At 41.6% G+C, this 20,457-nt stretch overlaps 1 protein-coding gene across 2 annotated transcripts in view; it reads right to left on the bottom strand.

Annotated features, from left to right (window-relative positions):
- Positions 1-20,457, bottom strand: part of pwwp2b (PWWP domain containing 2B) — a 53,429-nt gene that overhangs the window by 159 nt on the left and 32,813 nt on the right. The gene's annotated exons all lie outside the window — the stretch shown is intronic.

Below are 20,457 nucleotides of genomic sequence, written 5' to 3'. Positions count from 1 at the left end.
AGCATAGGCTGATTAAAGATAGATGCAACAACAAGTATCTGCACTGAAGAAACATTTCAGCTACTGAATATTGACATTATAAAAAGCTAATCATATTATACAAATGCACACAAGAAATGCTTCTATATCCATTATAAGTAAAGCATTTTGGGATGTAAAGTTGCTGTACAAATCCAATCTCTCACCAACTTCATTTTAAGAAAAAAGCACCAAGGAATTTTTAATAATGGAATGCAATGAATTTGTTGATAAAAAATACCTGCTTGAAACTGCTTCCAACATTTCTATGGGCCTCAAGAAAATTGTTGAAAAACACAACCAATTACTAGAGCCTTTGGCTCATATACAGGGCTGCTGGCAATACAATGCTCTATGTAATATCCTAGTCAATTAAATTTCAGTAAGTATGTACCATTCATGGGTCTTGTTCAAACAGCCTTTAAAGGACTTGTTAGAGTCTGTTTTAGTACTGTTTTGGGAAAAGAAAAAACAATTGGCCTGGACCCAAGAACCTCTCCTCTTCCTCCTCCTCTTCAAAAAGTGGCATGGGTCCAAACATCCACCTAAGAGTAAATAGTGCTTCGGGGTTAACATCTCATAGGAAATGGCTCAAGTGCCTGCTTCAGACAATTTCCACTTAGGTGAGGTCCCACCTCCTGTTATGGGTGCAAGTTTAGTAGATATAGGAAGAGAGATTGTAGAGGATTTGGAAGTGTCTAATGGGACCATTAAAGAAAGTTCAAGAAATAATGTGGAAATGATAGACTAGCAAGATTAAATTTAGATGTAGGAGAACCTTTTACATAGGCACAAAATAATAGTTAACTAAAAATGAAACTTGTTTGGAAACAAGGTGCCACAAATAGGGACTCCAAAGGCTTGGGAGGTTCTAAGCAGGATATCAAGGGTGAAAATCTAGGATTCCTGCTATTTTAATGTCTAGTAAGTGAAGTTTGCAGAAATAAAAGGGTAGAACAATTAAGCAAACTGAATCAAAAGGATTTAGATCTTTCAGACAACTGGGTCAATTTATGACATTTATGATTCAATACAGACGAAAGTAAACAATGAGTATAGAAACAAGAAATCAGAATAGGATGTTAATAAAGCATACTGATCACAAAAAGAGGTCTTGTTGTTAGTTATAGGCGTTTAGCTACTTAAAAAATTGCAAATTAGATGATATATACAGTACAAAGCTAAAGTAGTTATAAAGCTGCTGTATAAAGCACTGTCCAAACAACATCGGTGTAGTCTGCCAGCCTAATTACTTATTCAGAAAGAATATTAATGCCCTTGTGTATGCTGTATGCTTCTAAACCCTAGCATTTATCTACAATTTGAAATAGATTTTTCTTTTTATAAATAGACCCTGTGTTCGTTCACATTTGTAAAAGCAACTTTAAAATAAAGCCATTAACGTTTCATCAGTAAATATTCACAACGCATTGAATTATGGTTTAAAGGAAGGTATACGTGCAAAATTGTACAGTGACTAGAGACATCTTCAGTGAAGCAAAATATTTCAGTTTAACCACATTAATTTTCTATGGCAACTATGCACATAAATCCCTTTGGAAACCAAACCATTCAACCTGGCTAGACAGTAAGTGCCTGTCTGAATCACCGTTGAATGAATAATTTACTTATAGCCCTCTGTAAACAGCCAGGAGTGAAATGAAATATGGGGGCTTTCAATAAAAAGTGAGTTTACCAAGCACAAAAAGTGCCCAGTAATTTGACCTTAAAAATTAAAATCCAATACTAATAACGAATGCTATTTAAAAAAATCAACACGGAGGTTCATCAGCACATCTCAAACATTGTAGCCAGTGTTGACTGAGCATTTAGAATCTAACTGAAGTCTGTGGTAAATGTCAGTTGATCCCGCCACACAAAAAGTCTTATACAGTTACAAGTTTGCCTGGGAAGTTGCAGTAGGGTAATTCTACCAGTTAACAGAAGGCTTAATGACAGCTACCTGTCTTATTTCTTTGCTTGGAAATGCAAAGTTTTAAGACAAATCACTATGGAAATCCAAGGACCATTAAAATTTCAGTAACTAAATGATGTGAGAAGCCTGGAACCGATTTATCTGCAGGCTGAAGAATGATAATTATATTCTTACCAACTATAGCAATGTTTTAGTCAACAACTGTTTTAGCAGGTCAAAGGCACCATTTTAAAAAACATACAAGGCGAAATATATTATAGAGTGAAATCTGTTCATCCCTTATGGGATGAAAGGCCCATGTACAAGAGCCCAAAAACTAGAAAGTTCCGGAAACACTCAGCAGGTCTGGCAGCATCTGTAGAGAGAGAGCAAGATAATGAGAATATGACTCTTCTGAGTTGAAAGAGCTTACAATGTGAAGGGTTTTATGCCGTTGAAAAGCGGGGAGTGGGGAGGAAGAACAAAAAATGAAAGGGCTGGGAAAGGGTAGAGGATGGGAGAGATTGAAAGACACAGATGTCATGGAACAAAAGGCAAAGGGAATGGTATTAGTTGCATTCAAGAAACAAAGCCAGTGTAAACACCAAAATAATGAACAGCTTTGTCCAAAAGCAGAACCATGAAAAAAAGGTTCAAACCAGCACATGTCAGAGAGAAAAAAGAGAATCAAAATGAGGACAAAGTTCATGGCCTGACTTTGTTGAACTCAATGTTCAGTCTAAAAGGCTGTAAATTGCTTAACTGGAAGATGAGGTGCTTTTCCTCAAGCTGTGTTGAGCTTCACTGGAACACAGCAGCAGGCCAAGGACAGAAACGTGAGTGATAGAGCAAGCTGCTGAATTAAAAAGGCAACCAACCAGAAACTCAGTGCAAATAAATGCAGGAAATGTGGAAAAACTCAGCAAGTCTGACAGCATCTGTGGAGAGATAAACACAGTTAATGTTGAGAGTCCAGAAACTTGGGGTCATGCTTGAAGACTGAGCTTACGTGTTCAGCAAAGTGGCCACTTAATCTGTGTCTAGTCTCCTCAAATGTGGAGATGGCCATGCTGAGAGCAGCAAATAGACTAAAGTTAAAGAAGTACAAATAAATCACTGCTTCACCTCGGAGGAGTGTTTGGGGCCTTGGAGAGTGACGAGGTACAAGGGCAGGTGTTACACCACCTGTGATTGCGTGGGAAGGTGCGTGAGAAGGGGATGAGATGTTGAGGGTGATTGAGGAGTGGACCAGGGAATGATCCCTTTGGAATGCTGACAGGGGAGGAGAGGGGAAGATGCTGGTGGTGGTGGAAATGACAGAGAAAGGGGAAGGACCAACGATGGATTGATGCAGGACTCAAGCTAAAAAGAAGAAAATGCACGTCTGGAGATTCTTCGGCACAGGCAGCCATGAGTGGAACCTAGGGTGGGCAGACCTTAATTGGACAACAAAAGGAAGTTACAGTCATCCATTAGGTGTAGTAAACATCAAAGTGCTTCACAGGAGTGTTAATAACGTTTGATATTGAACCACTTCTATAACAGGTGACCAAAAGCTTAAATCAAATAGCTAAGTCATGAAAGAATGCCCTAAAACAAGATGACAAATGGGCCCAGGCAGCTGAAGGCCAGTGATGAATCAATTAAAATATCAGAAAGTTGTAAAATTGGAGAGAAGGTTAGAGATTGGGAGGAAGCAAAGCAATGGAGGGATTGAAAACAAGGATGAGAATTCAAAATTAATTGAAGTGTTGCTGGACCAGGAGCCAGTATAGGTCAATGAATACATTTTACCCATCTCCCCTATACTTAGTGCTGGTAAGGCCACTGTCAGCAGAATTTTGGATGAGTTCAAGATTATGAGGGTAGAGATGGGAGGTTAGCCAGGAGGGCATGATGAGGAGCTAATGGCTGTGTTTTGAAAGGGCTAACTAAAAAAATGGAAAACCACTTACAATGTCAGCTAGCATGGGGCAGGTAAGCAGGGACAAGTTGGTTGGTTATTTGTGGGAATGAGGTTAAGAAAGCTGGAAAGGTACAAGTATAAGAGAAAGCGAGGCAGATGAATAGCTGAAGAGACTGAAGATCTGTGATGGGATGGAAGTTGACATTCATGAATCAAAATTCAGGTTTAGCCATCAAGTTGGGAGGCAGTGTGGATTCATCATCCATTGGATGGGGTTGGTTTTGGAGGGGGGGGGGGTGGTTGGAAAGAGGGAGGGAGCATGGAGTGCAGAGGGCCACTGGTGCAGGTTCAGTGGTATCAAAATGGCAGAAGGATGATTTGACTGACTCATTCTCCCAATCAGAAGTTGACTCTGTGGTTCAGTTTCAGGTGTTGCTAGCACACACCATAGGTCTGGTGGACCAGCAAAACAAAGGGCCATGAAAAGAAAAGTGCTGAGACTGAGCTGTAAAGAACAAAAAAGTGATCAGGGAAGTTGAAGGCCAAATTCACATGATCAATACAGATGAGTGCATTGGTTCAAGAAACAGCAGGAGCTTGAGGAGTTGGTCCAATCCGATACAGTGATGAATATTAGATGTTGCTAAAGTACTGAAGGATAACGTAGATTAGAGTCAGGGGTCACAGGACGCAAGCAGCAGCAGCGTCCATTCAATAGCACGGTGTTGAATGCAGAGCAAGATGGGAGTCAACAGGGACTGCCCTGTTAAGAATTGAACTAATCTTAAGTACAGCCCTAGTGGAAGAGCACAAACTGAGCCTGTAAGGGGAGGCCATGAACTGGAGTCAAGGCAATGCTGCATAAAACAAACAAAGTCTCCACAGAGAGCAGTTGAATAGGTGGAGATTACAGTAAGCCAGTGCAGAAGTTTGGTATAGGAGAAAGGAGATTTCTGGCCAAGACCCCAAACTGCAATAGAGCAAAATGATGAAGCCAATATTACATTACAGTTCCAGTCTGAAATCTAGCAGGTAATGGCAGATGGAGGACAGGCTCCATGAGTAAAGAAGTTTTCAGACTTTGCCAATTATCAGAAATACACACATGGTCAGGCTTAAAAAAAAAAGTGTCAGCCAAAATCATGACTTTTTGGTATGGGCAGGGCACACAAATTAACCCCCCCCCCCTCCCGAGATCAACAATATTAAAAGGAAACAAACTAGTAATTGATAACTTCAGCACAAATATGGATTCAGTGTTCACCACTCCTGATGCTATAAAGAGACAAGCACAAGACAACTGATGGTCAGACGGTCACGGTTAATCAAAATCCTGGAATCATACACAGGCACAGGGGACAGCCAAGAACTGGAGTTAAGGTAGTTGTACCTGGTCTTTGAAAGAGCTGTCTAGTTAATTATACACACACAACCCTGCTATTTTTTCCCCTTCAATTATTTATCAATTCTCTTCTTGAAAGTTATTGAATTTGCCTGCACCACCCCTCCAGACAGCGTATTCCAGATCCTAAGAGCTTGCTGCATAAGAGTAAGTGAAAAGAGCATCAGGAGAAGCTAATCCAACCCCCAACTCAGTAGTGAAGGGATCCCCTGCCACCCCCACAACAGTTCTTTAGCAAATTATCTTCAACATGTTCTTTGGTTACCGACTCTTTCTCCCCATCAAAACACCTCCATTTTGAACACCGAAGTGGAAATACATGAAGGCATAAAACCAACTTGCGAGCTAACAAAGCAGCCCGATAGAATGAAATATGCAGGTGACCTTGTAATGCATTGGATCTCCATTGCGAAAACAAATCAAGGAGCACTGTACTTGTCTACTACAAGTAAAGCTCATTACAAGAGATTGTTTCTCCAAGCTATACAAGATGAAAATCTCTGGATCAAACATATCACCCAATACTTCCAGTGATGGTTTTATAAAATTAACATTTTTTGCTACTTAACTGGGAAAATTAAAAGAAGTTTCTTAAAACATAAATGCTAAGTAAATAGCACATTTCTAAATACAATCCACACATTGTTGTCAAATGTTTAACCTCAAATGGAAAATGGTAAGAATGTCTAATTATAGTTACAGCACTAAAATCTCAATATTTGGCAGTATTAGGCAAACAAATGTATCCAAATATAGAAAATCCTAAGCTTATAAGTATAGGTTCCCTTTAATGGCTCTTTTTAACCGGACATCTTTCTGTTGGTTTCAAAGGAGGGAATAGCAGTTGGAATAAAGCCATTACTAGAATAACAGGGTCCAAACAGACAAGATGGCCCAGATTTTGTGGCACTCGTGACAGTAAAACTCAGCATTCACCATCATTACTCCACTGAAACTGACAGCAGCTTCTGAAGTCCGCATGTGGAGAATAACATCGAAACACAGAAACTGTCAGTGATTCAACACTTCTCCAGAGGGTGTGCTGTTGAGCACCCCCCATCCTCCTGACTGCAATCATGGAAAAAAAATCAATGGAACTGATGAGAACTTCCACATTTAAGCCGTTAAACTTCCTGTAAAAACCTCTGAAAAGTTGCATTTTGTTGATGAGGTATAACTCTTTAATAGTGCACTAACTTCATAAACTGCTGCACACCCTCATTAGTCCTGAAAACGTGATCTTCATTGTGGAATGTCAAATATCTCCCTGGTGATTAATCATTTTAAAAATAATTTTTAAAAGTTGCTTAATTTTTAGCTTCTATTTTAATCCAATCATTTATTTTGCTACCTGAAAAATACTTCATTTTTAAGTACTTTGACCCTCCTATTCACTGTGTGCGCATATATTTCAATGTGGTTGGCTACGTATTGGCTTGCTGACCAAGACACCACCTTGACAGAGACCAGATTTAAACTGCTAAAGGGAAAAATTATGCTTGAGATTGGTAGATTTTTGTGGGCAGTTCAGAGTGCAGAGGTGAGCATTCTTGCTTCGCCACTGACCACAAAATCCAGGTGGATGTGTTAACATTACAAAAGAAAAAAAGGACAGGCCAGCAATAAAAAAGTATTTACTGAGGTATTTATTCACCACTGATCTATAATCATTCTCACCTGTTATTGTACAACCCTGAACACAAGCAAAAAAGGATTCTTCTGGTAAATGCAACTCCCTACCAGAAGTTCTTCAATAACATTTTACAGAATAGAACAGCTACACTAAAACACCACTGCTTTATTGTGGTGCTTAACTAGAAACATTACGATTGGCTCATATACGCTTGCAAGAAGTGACATAAAATTCATATGAAGGGACCCATTCTCTGCAAACATGAAATACATTCAAGCCTGGCGCCTTTTTTGAAATACCCAGGAGCTTGAAAACCTCCCAGTTGCTTTCTTTGTAGCAATGCCCCAGAGACAATTTGCCAATGAATCAGCACCCTGTTCTCCTGTAGTATAAACTGTTGTGATCATTTGAAATTTGGCATTCTTGCATTTGGTCCGATGGGTGCAATTCTAAAAGCTTCTTCAACATTTCTCTTTTCAGCAATATTCAATTTGTATTACAATGCTGCTGTATTCAAAAGGATGGTGCCCCATTCCAGGGTTAGGGGAGCTTACAAAGAAGGTATGGAATTATGGGAACACACTGCTATGCTGGTACCTAGAAATGTCACTGGCTTGGGGCAAGCAGACACAGACAGTGACAACGAGCGAGCCAAATACTAACCTCTTACACTTCTTGCTGAAACGAATTGCAGTCATTAAGGGTTTCTTTATAAACAAAGAGATACAAACTAGCTGGTGAACTGTTTGTTGCCTTGGCCTACACGTCCATCAGTCAGTGCAAACACAGTTGTTTTCATAAGGTCTGGACAAATGAGGTCAAAAATAGTAAAATTTCCATTTCGGATGGTCAAAATTGCATTAAGTTACACTTGCAACTTGCCGCTTGAATGCATTAGCGCAAATGCAAGTGAAATAGGGGAGTGCAATAGAATGCATAGTTTATTTCCTCTTCTATTCATTAAAAAATGTATTTAAAAGCAGTAACTTGGTGCAGGTTTATTGATAGCACTAAAATTGGGGTTACCAACAAAACTAAGCATTTTTAATAAATTCAGAGCTCCACTAGAGTTTTTTTTAAAAATCCTTTTATGGGATGCGGATGTTGCTTGCGAGGCCAATATTTGTTGCCCATCTTCAAATGCCATTGAAGATGGTGGTGAGCCACCTTCTTGAGCCGCAGCAGTCGATCTGGTGTGGGTACTCCCACAGTACTGTTAGGAAGGGAGTTCCAGGATTCTGACTCAACGACGGTAAAGGAACAGTGATATAGTTCCAAGGCTGGATGCTGTGGGGCATGGTTCCCATGCACCTGCTGTCCATGTCCTCCTAGGTGATTGAAGTCAATATTTGGAAGCTGCTGTTGCAGGATGTTTGGTGAGTTGCTGCAGTGCACCTTGTATATGGTACACACTGCTGCCACTGTGTGTTGGCGGTGGAGAGAGTAAATGTTTAAGATGGTGGATGGGATGTAGATAAAGTAAGCTGCTTTGTCTGGGCTGGTGTCGAGCTTAGGAGTGTTGTCAGAGCTGCATTCATCCAGGCAAGTGGAGAATATTCCATCACACCCCAGACCTATACCTTGTAGGTGGCAAACAGGCTTTGGGGAGTCAGGTGGTGAGTTACTGGCTGCAGAATTCACAGCCTCCAAATTAGACCATAATACTAGGAGCAGAAATTAGGCCATTCGGCCCATCGAGTCTGCTCCGCCATTCAATCATGGCTGATAAGTTTCTCAACCCCATTCTCCTGCCTTCTCCCCGTAACCTTTGATCCCCATACCAATCAAGAACCTATCTCGCTCTTAAATACACTCAATGACCTGGCCTCCACAGCCTTCTGTGGCAATGAATTCCATAGATTCACCACTCTCTGGCTAAAGAGTTTCTCCTCATCTCGGTTCTAAAAGGTCTTACCTTTACTCTGAGGCTGTGCCCTCGGGTCCTAGTCTCTCCAACTAATGGAAACATCTTCCCCACATCCACTGTATCCAGGCCTTTCAGTATTCTGTAAGTTTCAATCAGATCCCCCCTCATCCTTCTAAACTCCATTGAGTATAGACCCAGAGTCCTCAAACATTACTCATATGTTAAGCCTTTCATTCCTGGGATCATTCTCGTGAACCTCCTCTGGACCCTCTCCAGGGCCAGCACATCCTTCCTGAGATACGGGGCCCAAAATTGCTCACAATATTCTAAATGTGGTCTGACCAGATCCTTATAAAGCCTCAGCAGCACATCCCTGCTTTTATATTCTAGTCCTTTCGAAATAAATGCCAACATTGCATTTGCCTTCCTAACTATCTGCAAGTTAACCTTAGGAGAATCCTGGACTAGGACTCCCAAGTCACTTTGCACTCCATATTTCTGAATTCTCTCCCCATTTCAAAAATAGTCTATGCCTCTATTCTTCCTACCAAAGCGCATGACCTCACACTTCCCCACGTTGTATTCCATCTGCCACTTCTTTGCCCATTCTCCTAACCTGTCCAAATCCTTCTGCAGCCTCCCAGCCTCCTCAATACTACCTGTCCCTCCACCTATCTTTGTATGATCTGCAAACTTAGCCAGGATGCCCTCAGTTCCTTCATTTAGGCCATTAATGTACAAAGTGAAAAGTTGTGGTCCCAACACTGACCCCAGCGGAACTCCACTAGTCACCGGCCGCCATCCTGAGAAGGACCCCCTTATCCCCACTCTCTGCCTCCTGCCGGACAGCCAATCTTCTATCCATGCTAGTACCTTGCCTCTAACACCACGGCTCTTATTTTACTAGAGCAGCCTCCTGTGTGGCACCTTGTCAAAGGCCTTCTGGAAGTCCAAGTAGATAACATCCATTGGCTCTCCTCTGTCTAACCCACTTGTTACCTCCTCAAAGAATTCTAACAGATTTGTCAGGCATGACCCTCCCTTGATGAAACCATGCTAACTTTGCCCGATTTTACCATACACTTCAAGTATTCTGAAATCTCATCCTTAATAATGGACTCTAAAATCTTACCAATAATCGAGGTCAGGCTAATCGGCCTGTAATTTCCCGTCCTTTGCCTCACTCCCTTCTTAAACAGGGGGATTACATTAGTTTGCTCTTGCAACCAAAGTATTTATATGGCTGGTCCAGTTCGGCTTGTTGATAAAGGGTGATTCAGCGATGATAACGCCATTGAAATTCAAGGGGAGATATTTGGAGATGGTCATTGCTTGGCACTTAATTAGCAAGATTCATGGCACACATCAGTCCAAGCCTAAATGTTGTCTAGGTCTTGCTGCATTTGGACATGGACTCGAAGGAGTTGAGAATGGCACTGTGCAATCAGCAAGCATCCCCACTTCTGACCTCATGATGGAGGGAAGCTCATTGATGAAGCAGCTGAAGATGGTTGGGCCTAGGATAATATCCTGAGGAGCTCCTGAAGACAGGACATACAATATGGAAAATTGCCCAGGTAAGGTAGATGCCGGTGTTGTAGCTGTACTGGAACAGCTTGGCTAAGGGCGTGGCTAGTTCTGGAGCACAAGACTTCTTAGGATGTTGCCAGGCCTATAGCCTTTGCAGTATTCCAGTGCCTTCAGCAGTTTCTTGATATCATGTGGAATGAATCTAATTGGCTTAAGACTGGGACATCATGGGGAGGCAGAGATGGGTCATCCACTTGATATTTCTCGCTGAAGATGACTGCAAATGCTTCAGCCTGAATAACTCAAATAAAAGGATTGAATATGACTTGTTTCATTGAAGTAGGCTAATCAACTTTCATAAACTAAATTTTTTGAGATAAAGGTTAGTTCAAATGTGCCTGCTAGTGTATGGAGAAAATTAGTGCAATTGAAGAGTTATCCTGAATCAGTGCAATATGAATTTTTATATGGGGTTTGAGGATGCAGTTTTATGAGCAATGGTATGATTTGGGTGAATTGAATCTTGAACCAACATAAACGATCACAAGCCACAAATGTTAAGGGTGTTACTAGCATTTAAAATTCCACATCTGTCCAGCTTTTGCAGCCAATTTTGTCTGGATTGCACCAATCATCCCAGGGTAAACAAGTGGAAATGGAGGCATTTTCATTAGAGTCAGAAGGACTACAGCACAGAAAAAGGTCCTTCGGCCCAATCGCGTCTGCGCCGGTCAAATAAGTACCTAACTATTCTTCCAGCACTAAGCCCTTAGCCTTGTATGCCATGGCATTGCAAGTGCACATCAGGCAGTGAGTTCCAGATTCCCACCACCCTCTGGGTGAAAAAATTCTTCCTCACATACACTCTAAATCTCCCACCCCTTGCCTTAAATCTATGGCCCCTGGTTATTGATCCCTCCACCAAGGGGAAAAGTTCCTTCCCGTCTGCTCTATCTTTGTCCCTCAATTTTATACACCTCAATCATGTCCCCTCTCAATCTCCTCTGCTCCAGGGAAAATAACCCCAGTCTATCCATTCTCTCCCCATAACTAAAACTCTCCAGCCCAGGCAATGTCCTGGTAAATCTCCTCTGCACTCTTTCTAGTGCAATCACATCCTTCCTGTAATGCAGATTCCAGAACTGCATGCAATACTCTAGCTGTGGCCCGACCAGCATTTTATACAGTTCCAGCACAACCTCCCTGCTCTTTATAGTCTATGCCTCGACTAATAAAGGCAAGTATCCCATATGCCTTCTTAACCATCTTATCTACTACTTGTCCTGCTACCTTAAGGAACCGGTGGACATGCACACCAAGGTCCCTTTGATCCTCGGTCCTACCATTTCCAGGGTCCTACCATTCATTGTGTATTCCTGTGATTTGTTTGTCCTGCCCAAGTGCATCACCTCACACTTATCCAGATTAAATTCCATCTGCCACTGATCAGAATGTCTATGTCCTCCTGTAATCTAAGGCTATCCCTCCTTACTATTTACCACTCCACCAATTTTTGTACCACCCCATTTTCATGGGCTCAAATTTGCTGTTTGCTGCAGCAGTAGGCAATAGCACTGCTGAGCAACATCAAAAACTTTTGTTTGCTTCCACAGAAGTTAGATGATTAATTGATTGACATAATAACCTGGATTTTGCAGTGAACAGTGAAGCAATGGCATTCGCTACTGACCTTTAAGGTGCCCACAAAGATCTAGTGATATCCATGGTATGGATCTCACCTTTTCCAATGTTAATTTGAATCTGTTGCCAAGTCTAGGGGATTTCCAGGCATCTAGCAATAGTGATGTCATCAAGCAAGTTAAGTACCCAATCGCATTGAAGTATTCTCAGACAGAAAATGAAATGAAATTATCCTCCACTTTTTCCTATAAATTTTACTGAGAGCAATTAAGGTAGCTGAAATATTAGACTTAAAATACAAACTACAGAATTATCATCATGAAAAAAATAGCATTCTACACAAATCAAATTTTCAGAACCAAAGATATTGTTCAGCAGTAGTAATGACATGGTAATGTTGTTATAAATCCAGTTACTCCTCATTTTAATACATAACTTTTTGGGAATTTTTATGAGTGATATTACAGGGTAAAAAGTTCTCATCAGTTCAATTATTGTTTCCTACATTACAATGGTGATTACACTGCAAATAGCACTTTTGGCTGTAAAGCACTTCAAGACATCCTGTGGCCATGAAAAGAGCTACATAAATGCAAGTTCTTTTAGATTTTTAGACCTAAAGATTGCCATTTCTGGTGTTTCAATAGCATACCCCGGTAAGGTGCAGGGAATTACTAATAGCAGCTTCAGGATTTCCACTTTTAACTGCGCACATGCAACACCCTCAGTTTCACGGAATAATGATGGTGAGCACAGACTTTATTATAACTGCAAAATTTGGGCTAATATAATCAGGCTGCATTTTACAGCATGTTGCAAAGACTTAATGTAATAACCAACTAATTGGGGCAGCCTGAGTAGTTGAATTAATTTCTTTTTAAAATTTTCATGGGATGCAAGAGTCACTGGCAAGGCCAGCATTTCTTGCCCATTGCTATTTGTCTTTGAAACAGTGGCAGTGAGTTATCTTCCTGAACTGCTGCAGTCCATCTAGTGACAGTACACCCAAAGTGCTACACTCTAGTCCAAGGTTTTTGATCTAGCAATAATGAAGGAACTGTTACATAGTTCCAAGTCAGGATGATGGGTAGTTTGGAGAGGAACTTGCAGGTGGTGTTCACGTGCACCTGCTGCCCTTGTCCTTCTAGGTGGTAGCGATCACAGGTCAGTGTAAGAGGCAGCTTCTCGATTTGCTGCAGTGTATTTTGCAGATGGCACACACTGCTGCCACTGTGCACCCAAGGAGGATAGGGAGTGTTTAAGGTGGGGGGTGGAATGCGAATTTAGTGGGCTGCTTTGTCCTGGATGTTGTCAAGCTTCGAGTGTTGTTGGAGCTGCACTTATTCAGGCTCTTGCTGCTCCTCCAGAAACAGGATCTGAGTGAAGGAGAAGCAAGAGCAGGATCCTGTGATTGGGGGAGCTGGAGCTGGTCTTGCTGCTGCCAGAGAGGTCACCTTTTGATGAGAAAGGTTTGAAGATTCTGGTTAGTCAGGGAGTGAAGAACTCTCTAGTGGATTTAACATTGCTGGAGGACAAATCATAGGGAGAGGGTCAATTAACTTTGTTAGCACTGTCATCCTCTAAATTCAACAAGGAGCAGCAGCAATGCTGCCATAATCCATCTCTTCAATCACAGTGCCATGGTGCTGGCAGCTGTCCTCCACAAACAAGTGTTATGACCGATGCAGTTGGCAAAGCGGAATTATTTAAAAACCCTAGAGGGAAACTTAAAATTATAGGTTATGACAGTTGTTTGAAGTGTTATGTTTGAGATGTGACCTTGAATTCAGCAATCAGACCATCAGGTTCTTGGTTTTACATTAAATTAATAAAATGTTTCATTTAGTTTACACAGGTTAACATATATGTACACATGGCTACAAATTACTATCATAACTAATCTCCATTATGACAACAGCAACCCATAGGCTGAATCAAAGCATTTTCACCTTACGGATTCAAAATAAAGTTCTTTTCACTGTGAAGCCAGTTGGAGCCTCACAGCTGTCTTTTGATCTTACATTGCCTCCGCTTGCACACTCGAAAACTACTGAAGTTATACCTACCACCACTAATTGAATTCAAATTCTCATTGTCTCACCAGTCTCTTTGAACTATGCCTTTTAACAATGAAACCCCATTCATTGTACCAATTTTATTTGTAATATAAACATATGGCTTGGTATCTGCTAGACAGGAGTCAAGGTTTCACCCCACTTCTTGAATGCGCTATTCAAAAAATTGGAAATGCACGCTCGCTCTCTCACACATCAAAATTAGAAGATATCAAAGCACCCAGACTAGTTGGTTTTAATCCAATTAAGACAGACCCACAGACCAAACCTCTATTTTAAAAGAAAAATATTTTCCAAAATATTATATACATTAATAGCTTCATGAGACAAGAAACTCAAAATGATCAGTACAGGGAGAACAGCAGCACCCATGGTAATTCCCATGATTCAGGGAGGTAAGAACCCGCTTCTTGTTAATATACCCATGGGGATTAAGATTCCTGTCAGGCAGGGAATTTTTATGGGTATTTTCAGATTTAAGTGTGGGTGAAAACACTTATACTCTGCTCAAACCATTGATAACTACTACTAAGTTTGCAATCCACTGTAATTTATTTTCCTTTGTGGTGGTGTCCAGTTCATATCAGTTTAATCCCCATAATTTCCAAAAAGCGGAGGGAGTGAGAGAGAGAAAATTTTGAAAAAAAATTATTGCTAGTTTACGCCTGTTGTTTTCTTGTGCCACTTTAAATATTGTGATGTCTAGGATCTTAATGCTTTCCTTGTGTGTTGTGATTGAGGGTGGGTGGAGTAGAGTTAGAGAGTTAACCAACTCTATAAAGTGGTATTATCTTTAATGCAACTTCATTGGTTATCTGATGGTTAGCTTGGCGTTAGAATTAAATTTGTGCATTCCTCTTGTTGGAAGTCAATATCCTCACATGTTTGTCAACATTCACTTTAAACAGTAGTATTGAGGAAAGAAACTTCAAAAGTGGCAGAACAATACCAAAGAATGCTGAAGTGAAAGGGCTGCAGATGCAAGACTCATTCCCAATAAGTTGTGTCAAGTAGTCAGAATTTTCATTTTGGAAACAGTTTGGGAAATTTATTGATAATAAATAAGCAAAAACATCTATGAATTGTGAACATCCCCTGGACATTACAATAGAGGGAAGAGCATTGGTGAAACAGCTGAGGTTTGGCTAAGGGCACTAACAAGAGAAAGCCCTGCAGCAATGACCTAGATCGGAGATGATGGGCCTCCTACAACTACCTTCCTTCATGCTAAGTATGACTCCAGCCAATGGAGAGCTTTCCCCCCCTTTCCTCAATTCCCACTGGCTTCAACTTTGCTAGCGCTGCTTAATATCGCTCTTAGTCAAATGTTGCCTTGATGTCAAGGTCATCTTAACCTTGGATTTCAACTCTTGTCCAGGTTTGGACCAAGGCTTACTTCAAAGATATGCTCTGTCTTGAAAATGTTATAGGTGTGTACAGTTTCACATTTATTATATATTTTTACACTTTGGATAATCAAAGATATCAAGAGTCAATGTACCCAATTTAACATCCACAATATTTGTTTCCAAAACTACCACTCCCTCAACTACATTTCACATATAGAGTACCGATTTGCATTTAAACTATTTAAAATTATTAAGTTCTTGTGGTATTACTTTAAGTCAAAACAGAAGTATTATTCTGACTTTCACCTGAAATCTCAGTGGGGGGGGGGGGAGAGAGACAGGGGAGGGAGAGAGAGAGAGAGAGAGAGAGAGAGAGACACACACACACAGACAGAGGAGGGGGAGAGAGAGAGAGAGAGAGAGAGAGAGAGAGGAGGGGGAGAGAGAGAGAGAGAGAGAGAGACAGACAGAGACAGAGGAGGGAGAGAGACAGACAGACAGAGGAGAGAGAGGAGACAGACAGACAGAGATAGAGGAGAGAGAGGAGACAGACAGACAGAGACAGAGGAGAGAGAGAGAGAGACAGACAGACAGACAGAGACAGAGGAGGGAGAGAGAGAGACAGACAGAGAGACAGAGGAGGGAGAGAGACAGACAGAGAGACAGAGGAGAGAGAGACAGACAGAGACAGAGGAGAGAGAGACAGACAGACAGAGACAGAGGAGAGAGAGGAGACAGACAGAGACAGAGGAGAGAGAGAGAGAGACAGACAGAGACAGAGGAGAGAGAGAGAGAGACAGACAGAGACAGAGGAGAGAGAGAGAGAGAGAGAGACAGACAGAGACAGAGGAGAGAGAGAGAGAGAGAGACAGACAGAGACAGAGGAGAGAGAGAGAGAGAGAGACAGACAGACAGACAGAGGAGAGAGAGAGAGAGAGACAGACAGAGACAGAGGAGAGAGAGAGAGACAGACAGAGACAGAGGAGAGAGAGAGAGAGAGACAGACAGAGACAGGAGAGAGAGAGAGAGAGAGAGAGAGACATAGACAGAGACAGAGGAGAGAGAGAGAGAGAGACAGACAGACAGACCGACAGAGACAGAGGAGGGAGAGACACACACAGACACAGACTCACACAGCCCTCGATCACAGTTCCATCTCTCAGTAGTCCACCATGCATAATCCAAGTATTCACAGCACCAATTTCTCCATTATCAACAACTCTTTCCCCCCGTACACGCTGCCTTAAAGCAATTAGTATACTATTAGGTGTGTTTGCTAATTTAACCCAGTCCAAAAGCAAATATCTACTATTTTATATTCCCTCCTGGGAACTATACAAAGTAATGCCATAGCAGGGGCCTGGTTATCACTTGCTTCGCCTCTCTGCTGAGCATTTAACCTTGGGTGCTGGGGTCTAAATTCAAATCCTAAAATCATAATCAGAAAAAAAGTTGCAGATGTGGCTAGGATTTTCCCATGGTGAAGCATGTACAAAACACATGCCCAAATCTACTGAAAAATTGGCAAGGTGAAGCCAGAAAGCCTGTAAATGCAATTATTGAAAAAAAAAAGACACCAACTCAAGCCATGAATAATTGTTTACACTGAAACTGTACATAGGAATTTCCAAAGCTAGACCATTATTACAAAAGCATCATCAAAAATTCCCAACAACCGGAAGTAAAGTTTGGGGACATAAATTGCTTATGATTACAAGAATCATACTGTAAGCAGATCTTCTTTGCTCAGGACAAAGTTCCATTCTACGTATTTAAGCATTCACAGCCTTTGGCAGCACCACTCCCTCATGTACAATTTGATACATTCATCCCTTATTAATACCTTCAACTACATATCCTGGTCAATATCATGAGATATCCTCAGTCTGTGTCCCTTCAAATGAGGGCTGAGAACTCATTTACACTCAAATCACTAGAGCTAGCTGAACCACATCAAGTGTCACAGAAGTCACTCCCCTCTACAAAAACTGCCCAATAATCCAGGATCACCCTGGAAATTATAGGCTTAATTTCTCCACTCCACCAACCATCCTTTTAAAACTCTCATCTTCAGTTGAGACCATACTACAGCTGTTTCCCCAAGCTAAACCCTTCCCATGGCTACTCCTTTCATAACCATGAACCCCAATTCCCCAACTCTACCTTCTTGTTTCCCTCCAGGCCCTGCTCCTGGCCACAAGACTCACTGCCTGCTCCCTCAACTATATCCTCACAAAATGAAGGACCACCCAATTGTCCTTCTTAGTTTCTTGCTAGCTGACAATGGTGCTCCTCAGGTGCTGTCTCCTTCCTTTCAAAACAACTATCATGCCACTCAAACACACTCACTCTCAACTGACCCCTCTGTCTGCCTGGAAAATGCCTCATCCTCTTTGAGCACTTAAATCATGTCACCTCCCAAATGTGTGCCCATCTTTTCCAAAACTTCATGTTTGTAAAGATTCAAATCAGATTTCAGCTGTTCCACAGCAATCAAATAACCACAAGTTACAAACTGACATCAGGTCCTTGACTGGTATCTCATTTAATGGAATTGGCCATTCTTGATTCCACAAGAGTATTTGTGCCAACAGCTTCTTTTTCTACCCCCAACTCCTCCCAAGGATGTTTCCAGAGCCCCCCTCTTCCTAGTCATGTTCTCTCTTAGGTGACGTTATCCACAGACATTGGGTGAGCTTCCACATGCCCGCACAGCTCAGCTTGGGTGGAATACAGGACTTTGGCGGGGGAGAGGTGGGGTGCAGTTTAGATAAAAATAAATAGACCAAAAGATTTAAAAAAGAATGAAAGCGAAGTCTAGGTCATCAAAAGTGTCAAAAGCAATACGAAATACTTCAGGTTAACAAAATTATTCAAAGTACAACAAAAGAGATAAACCAAACAAGGAATGTGATAAATTAGAATAGATGATGAAAACAACATCTTGGCGCAAAATCCAACGTTCTTGGCATTAATCATGTAGCATAGAACAAGTGAATTATCGAAGTTCAAAATCAGCTTAGAGAGAGAGCTGGGTGATAGCTGGCTACAAACAGGGCATGACACTATTCCAGATTAAATAGTCTTTGCAAGGGACATGAAAATTGCCAATATGTCTGCATCTTTTCCAAGGGACATTAGTATGGCATTAGAAAGAGGCGATCTCAGTAAGGATGTGCAGGTGTAGCAACACGCTGGGTAAAATGGAACAAAATAGGATGGAAATTATTTATAGGCCTCCAGACAGCAGCAATTGTGCAGTGGAATACATAAACGTGTAGAGGGGCTGGTTGCAAGAAAACATTGATATAATGGGAGATTTAATTTCCACAGTGCTACACATCTACAAGAGACCCAAAAGGTAGCAAATTTCACGTGTAAATATCAGCACCATCACCAAAAGCATTCCATATCTACCTCCATTACCCATGCCTTGGCTCATCTGCTGCTTAAACTCACACCCAAGCATCTGTTACCTCCAAACCTGACAAGTCCAACATATTGTCTGTTCTCCCATGTTCTACCCTCCATAAACTCGGTCATCCAAAGCTTTACTGGCCACATTATTTCTTGCACCAAGCCCTATACAAGACAGTCAGCATGGATTTACAAAAGGGAAATATCATGCTTGACAAATCTACTGGAATTTTTTGAGAATGTAATTAGTAGAGTTGATGACGGGGAGCCAGTGGATATGGTTTATATGGACTTTTAGAAGGCTTTCGACAAAGTCCCACATAAGAGATTAGCGTGTAAAATTAAAGTGCATGGGATTGGGGGTGGTGTATCGAGATGGTAGAAAACTGGTTGGCAGACAGGAAACAGAGTAGGAATAAACAGCTCTTTTTCTGAATGACAGGCAGTGACTAGTGGGGTACCGCAGGGATCGGTGCTGGGACCCCAGTTATTCACAATATATATTAATGATTTAGATGAGGGAATTAAATGTAATATCTCCAAATTTGCAGATGACACAAAGATGGGTGGGAGGCTGAGCTGTGAGGAGGATGCAGAGATGCTTCAGTGTTATTTGGACAAGCTGAGTGAGTGGGCAAATGCTTGGCAGATGCAGTGTAATGTGGATAAATGTGAGGTTATCCACTTTGGTAGCAAAAACAGGAAGGCAGATTATCTGAATGGCTATAAATTGAGAGGGGTGGGGGAGAGAATGTGCAACCAGACCTGGGTGTCCTCGTACACCAGTTGCAGAAGGTAAGCAGGCAGGTGCAGCAGGCGACAAATGGTTTGCTGGCCTTCATAGCCAGAGGATTCGAGTACAGCAGGGATATCTTACTGCAACTATACAGGGCCTTGGTGAGACCACACCTGGAATAGTGCGCGCAGTTTTGGTCTCCTTACCTGAGGAAGGATATTCTTGCTATAGAGGGAGCGCAGCGAAGGTTTACCCGACTGATTCCTGGGATGACAGGACTGACGTATGAGGAGAAATTGAGTCGGTTAGGATTACATTCGCTGGAGTTCAGAAGAATTTTGGGGGGGGGGGGGGGGGGTGCGTCCTCATAAAATTCTAACAGGACTAGACAGGATAGATGCAGGAAGGATGTTCCTGATGGTGGGTGAGTCCAGAACCAGGGGTCACAGTCTGAGGATATGGGGTAGACCATTTAAGACAGATGAGGAGAAATTTCTTTACCTAGAGAGAGTGGTGAGCCTGTGAAATTCGCTACTACAGAAAGTAGTTCATTGTATGTTTTCAAGAAGGAGTTAGATATAGCTTTTGGGGCGAAAGGAATCAAAGGATATGGGGAGAAAGCAGGAGCAAGCTATTGAGTTGGATGATCAGCCATGATCATAATGAATGGCAGAACAGGCTCAAAGGCCAAATGGACTGCTCCTATTTTCTATGTTTCTGTACATCCATCACCCCGACACTTACTGACCTACTAACTCCTAGTTAAGCATCATCCCTATTTTAAAATTCTCACCTTTGGTTTCTTAATCCTTCCACTATCTCACCCCTCCCTACCTATAGTTTCCTCTAACCACTCAACCCTCCCAAGATATCTGTGCTCCTTCAATTTTGGCCTGTTAAGCATCCTGCCTTCAGTTACCAAGAGTCCAAGCTCTGAAATTCTTGCCTTAAACCTCTCTAGCTCTATA

The sequence above is a fragment of the Carcharodon carcharias genome, chromosome 17 (assembly GCF_017639515.1).
Source record: "Carcharodon carcharias isolate sCarCar2 chromosome 17, sCarCar2.pri, whole genome shotgun sequence".
Taxonomy (NCBI): Eukaryota; Metazoa; Chordata; class Chondrichthyes; order Lamniformes; family Lamnidae; genus Carcharodon; species Carcharodon carcharias.
This window is presented reverse-complemented; position numbering and strand designations above follow the sequence as displayed.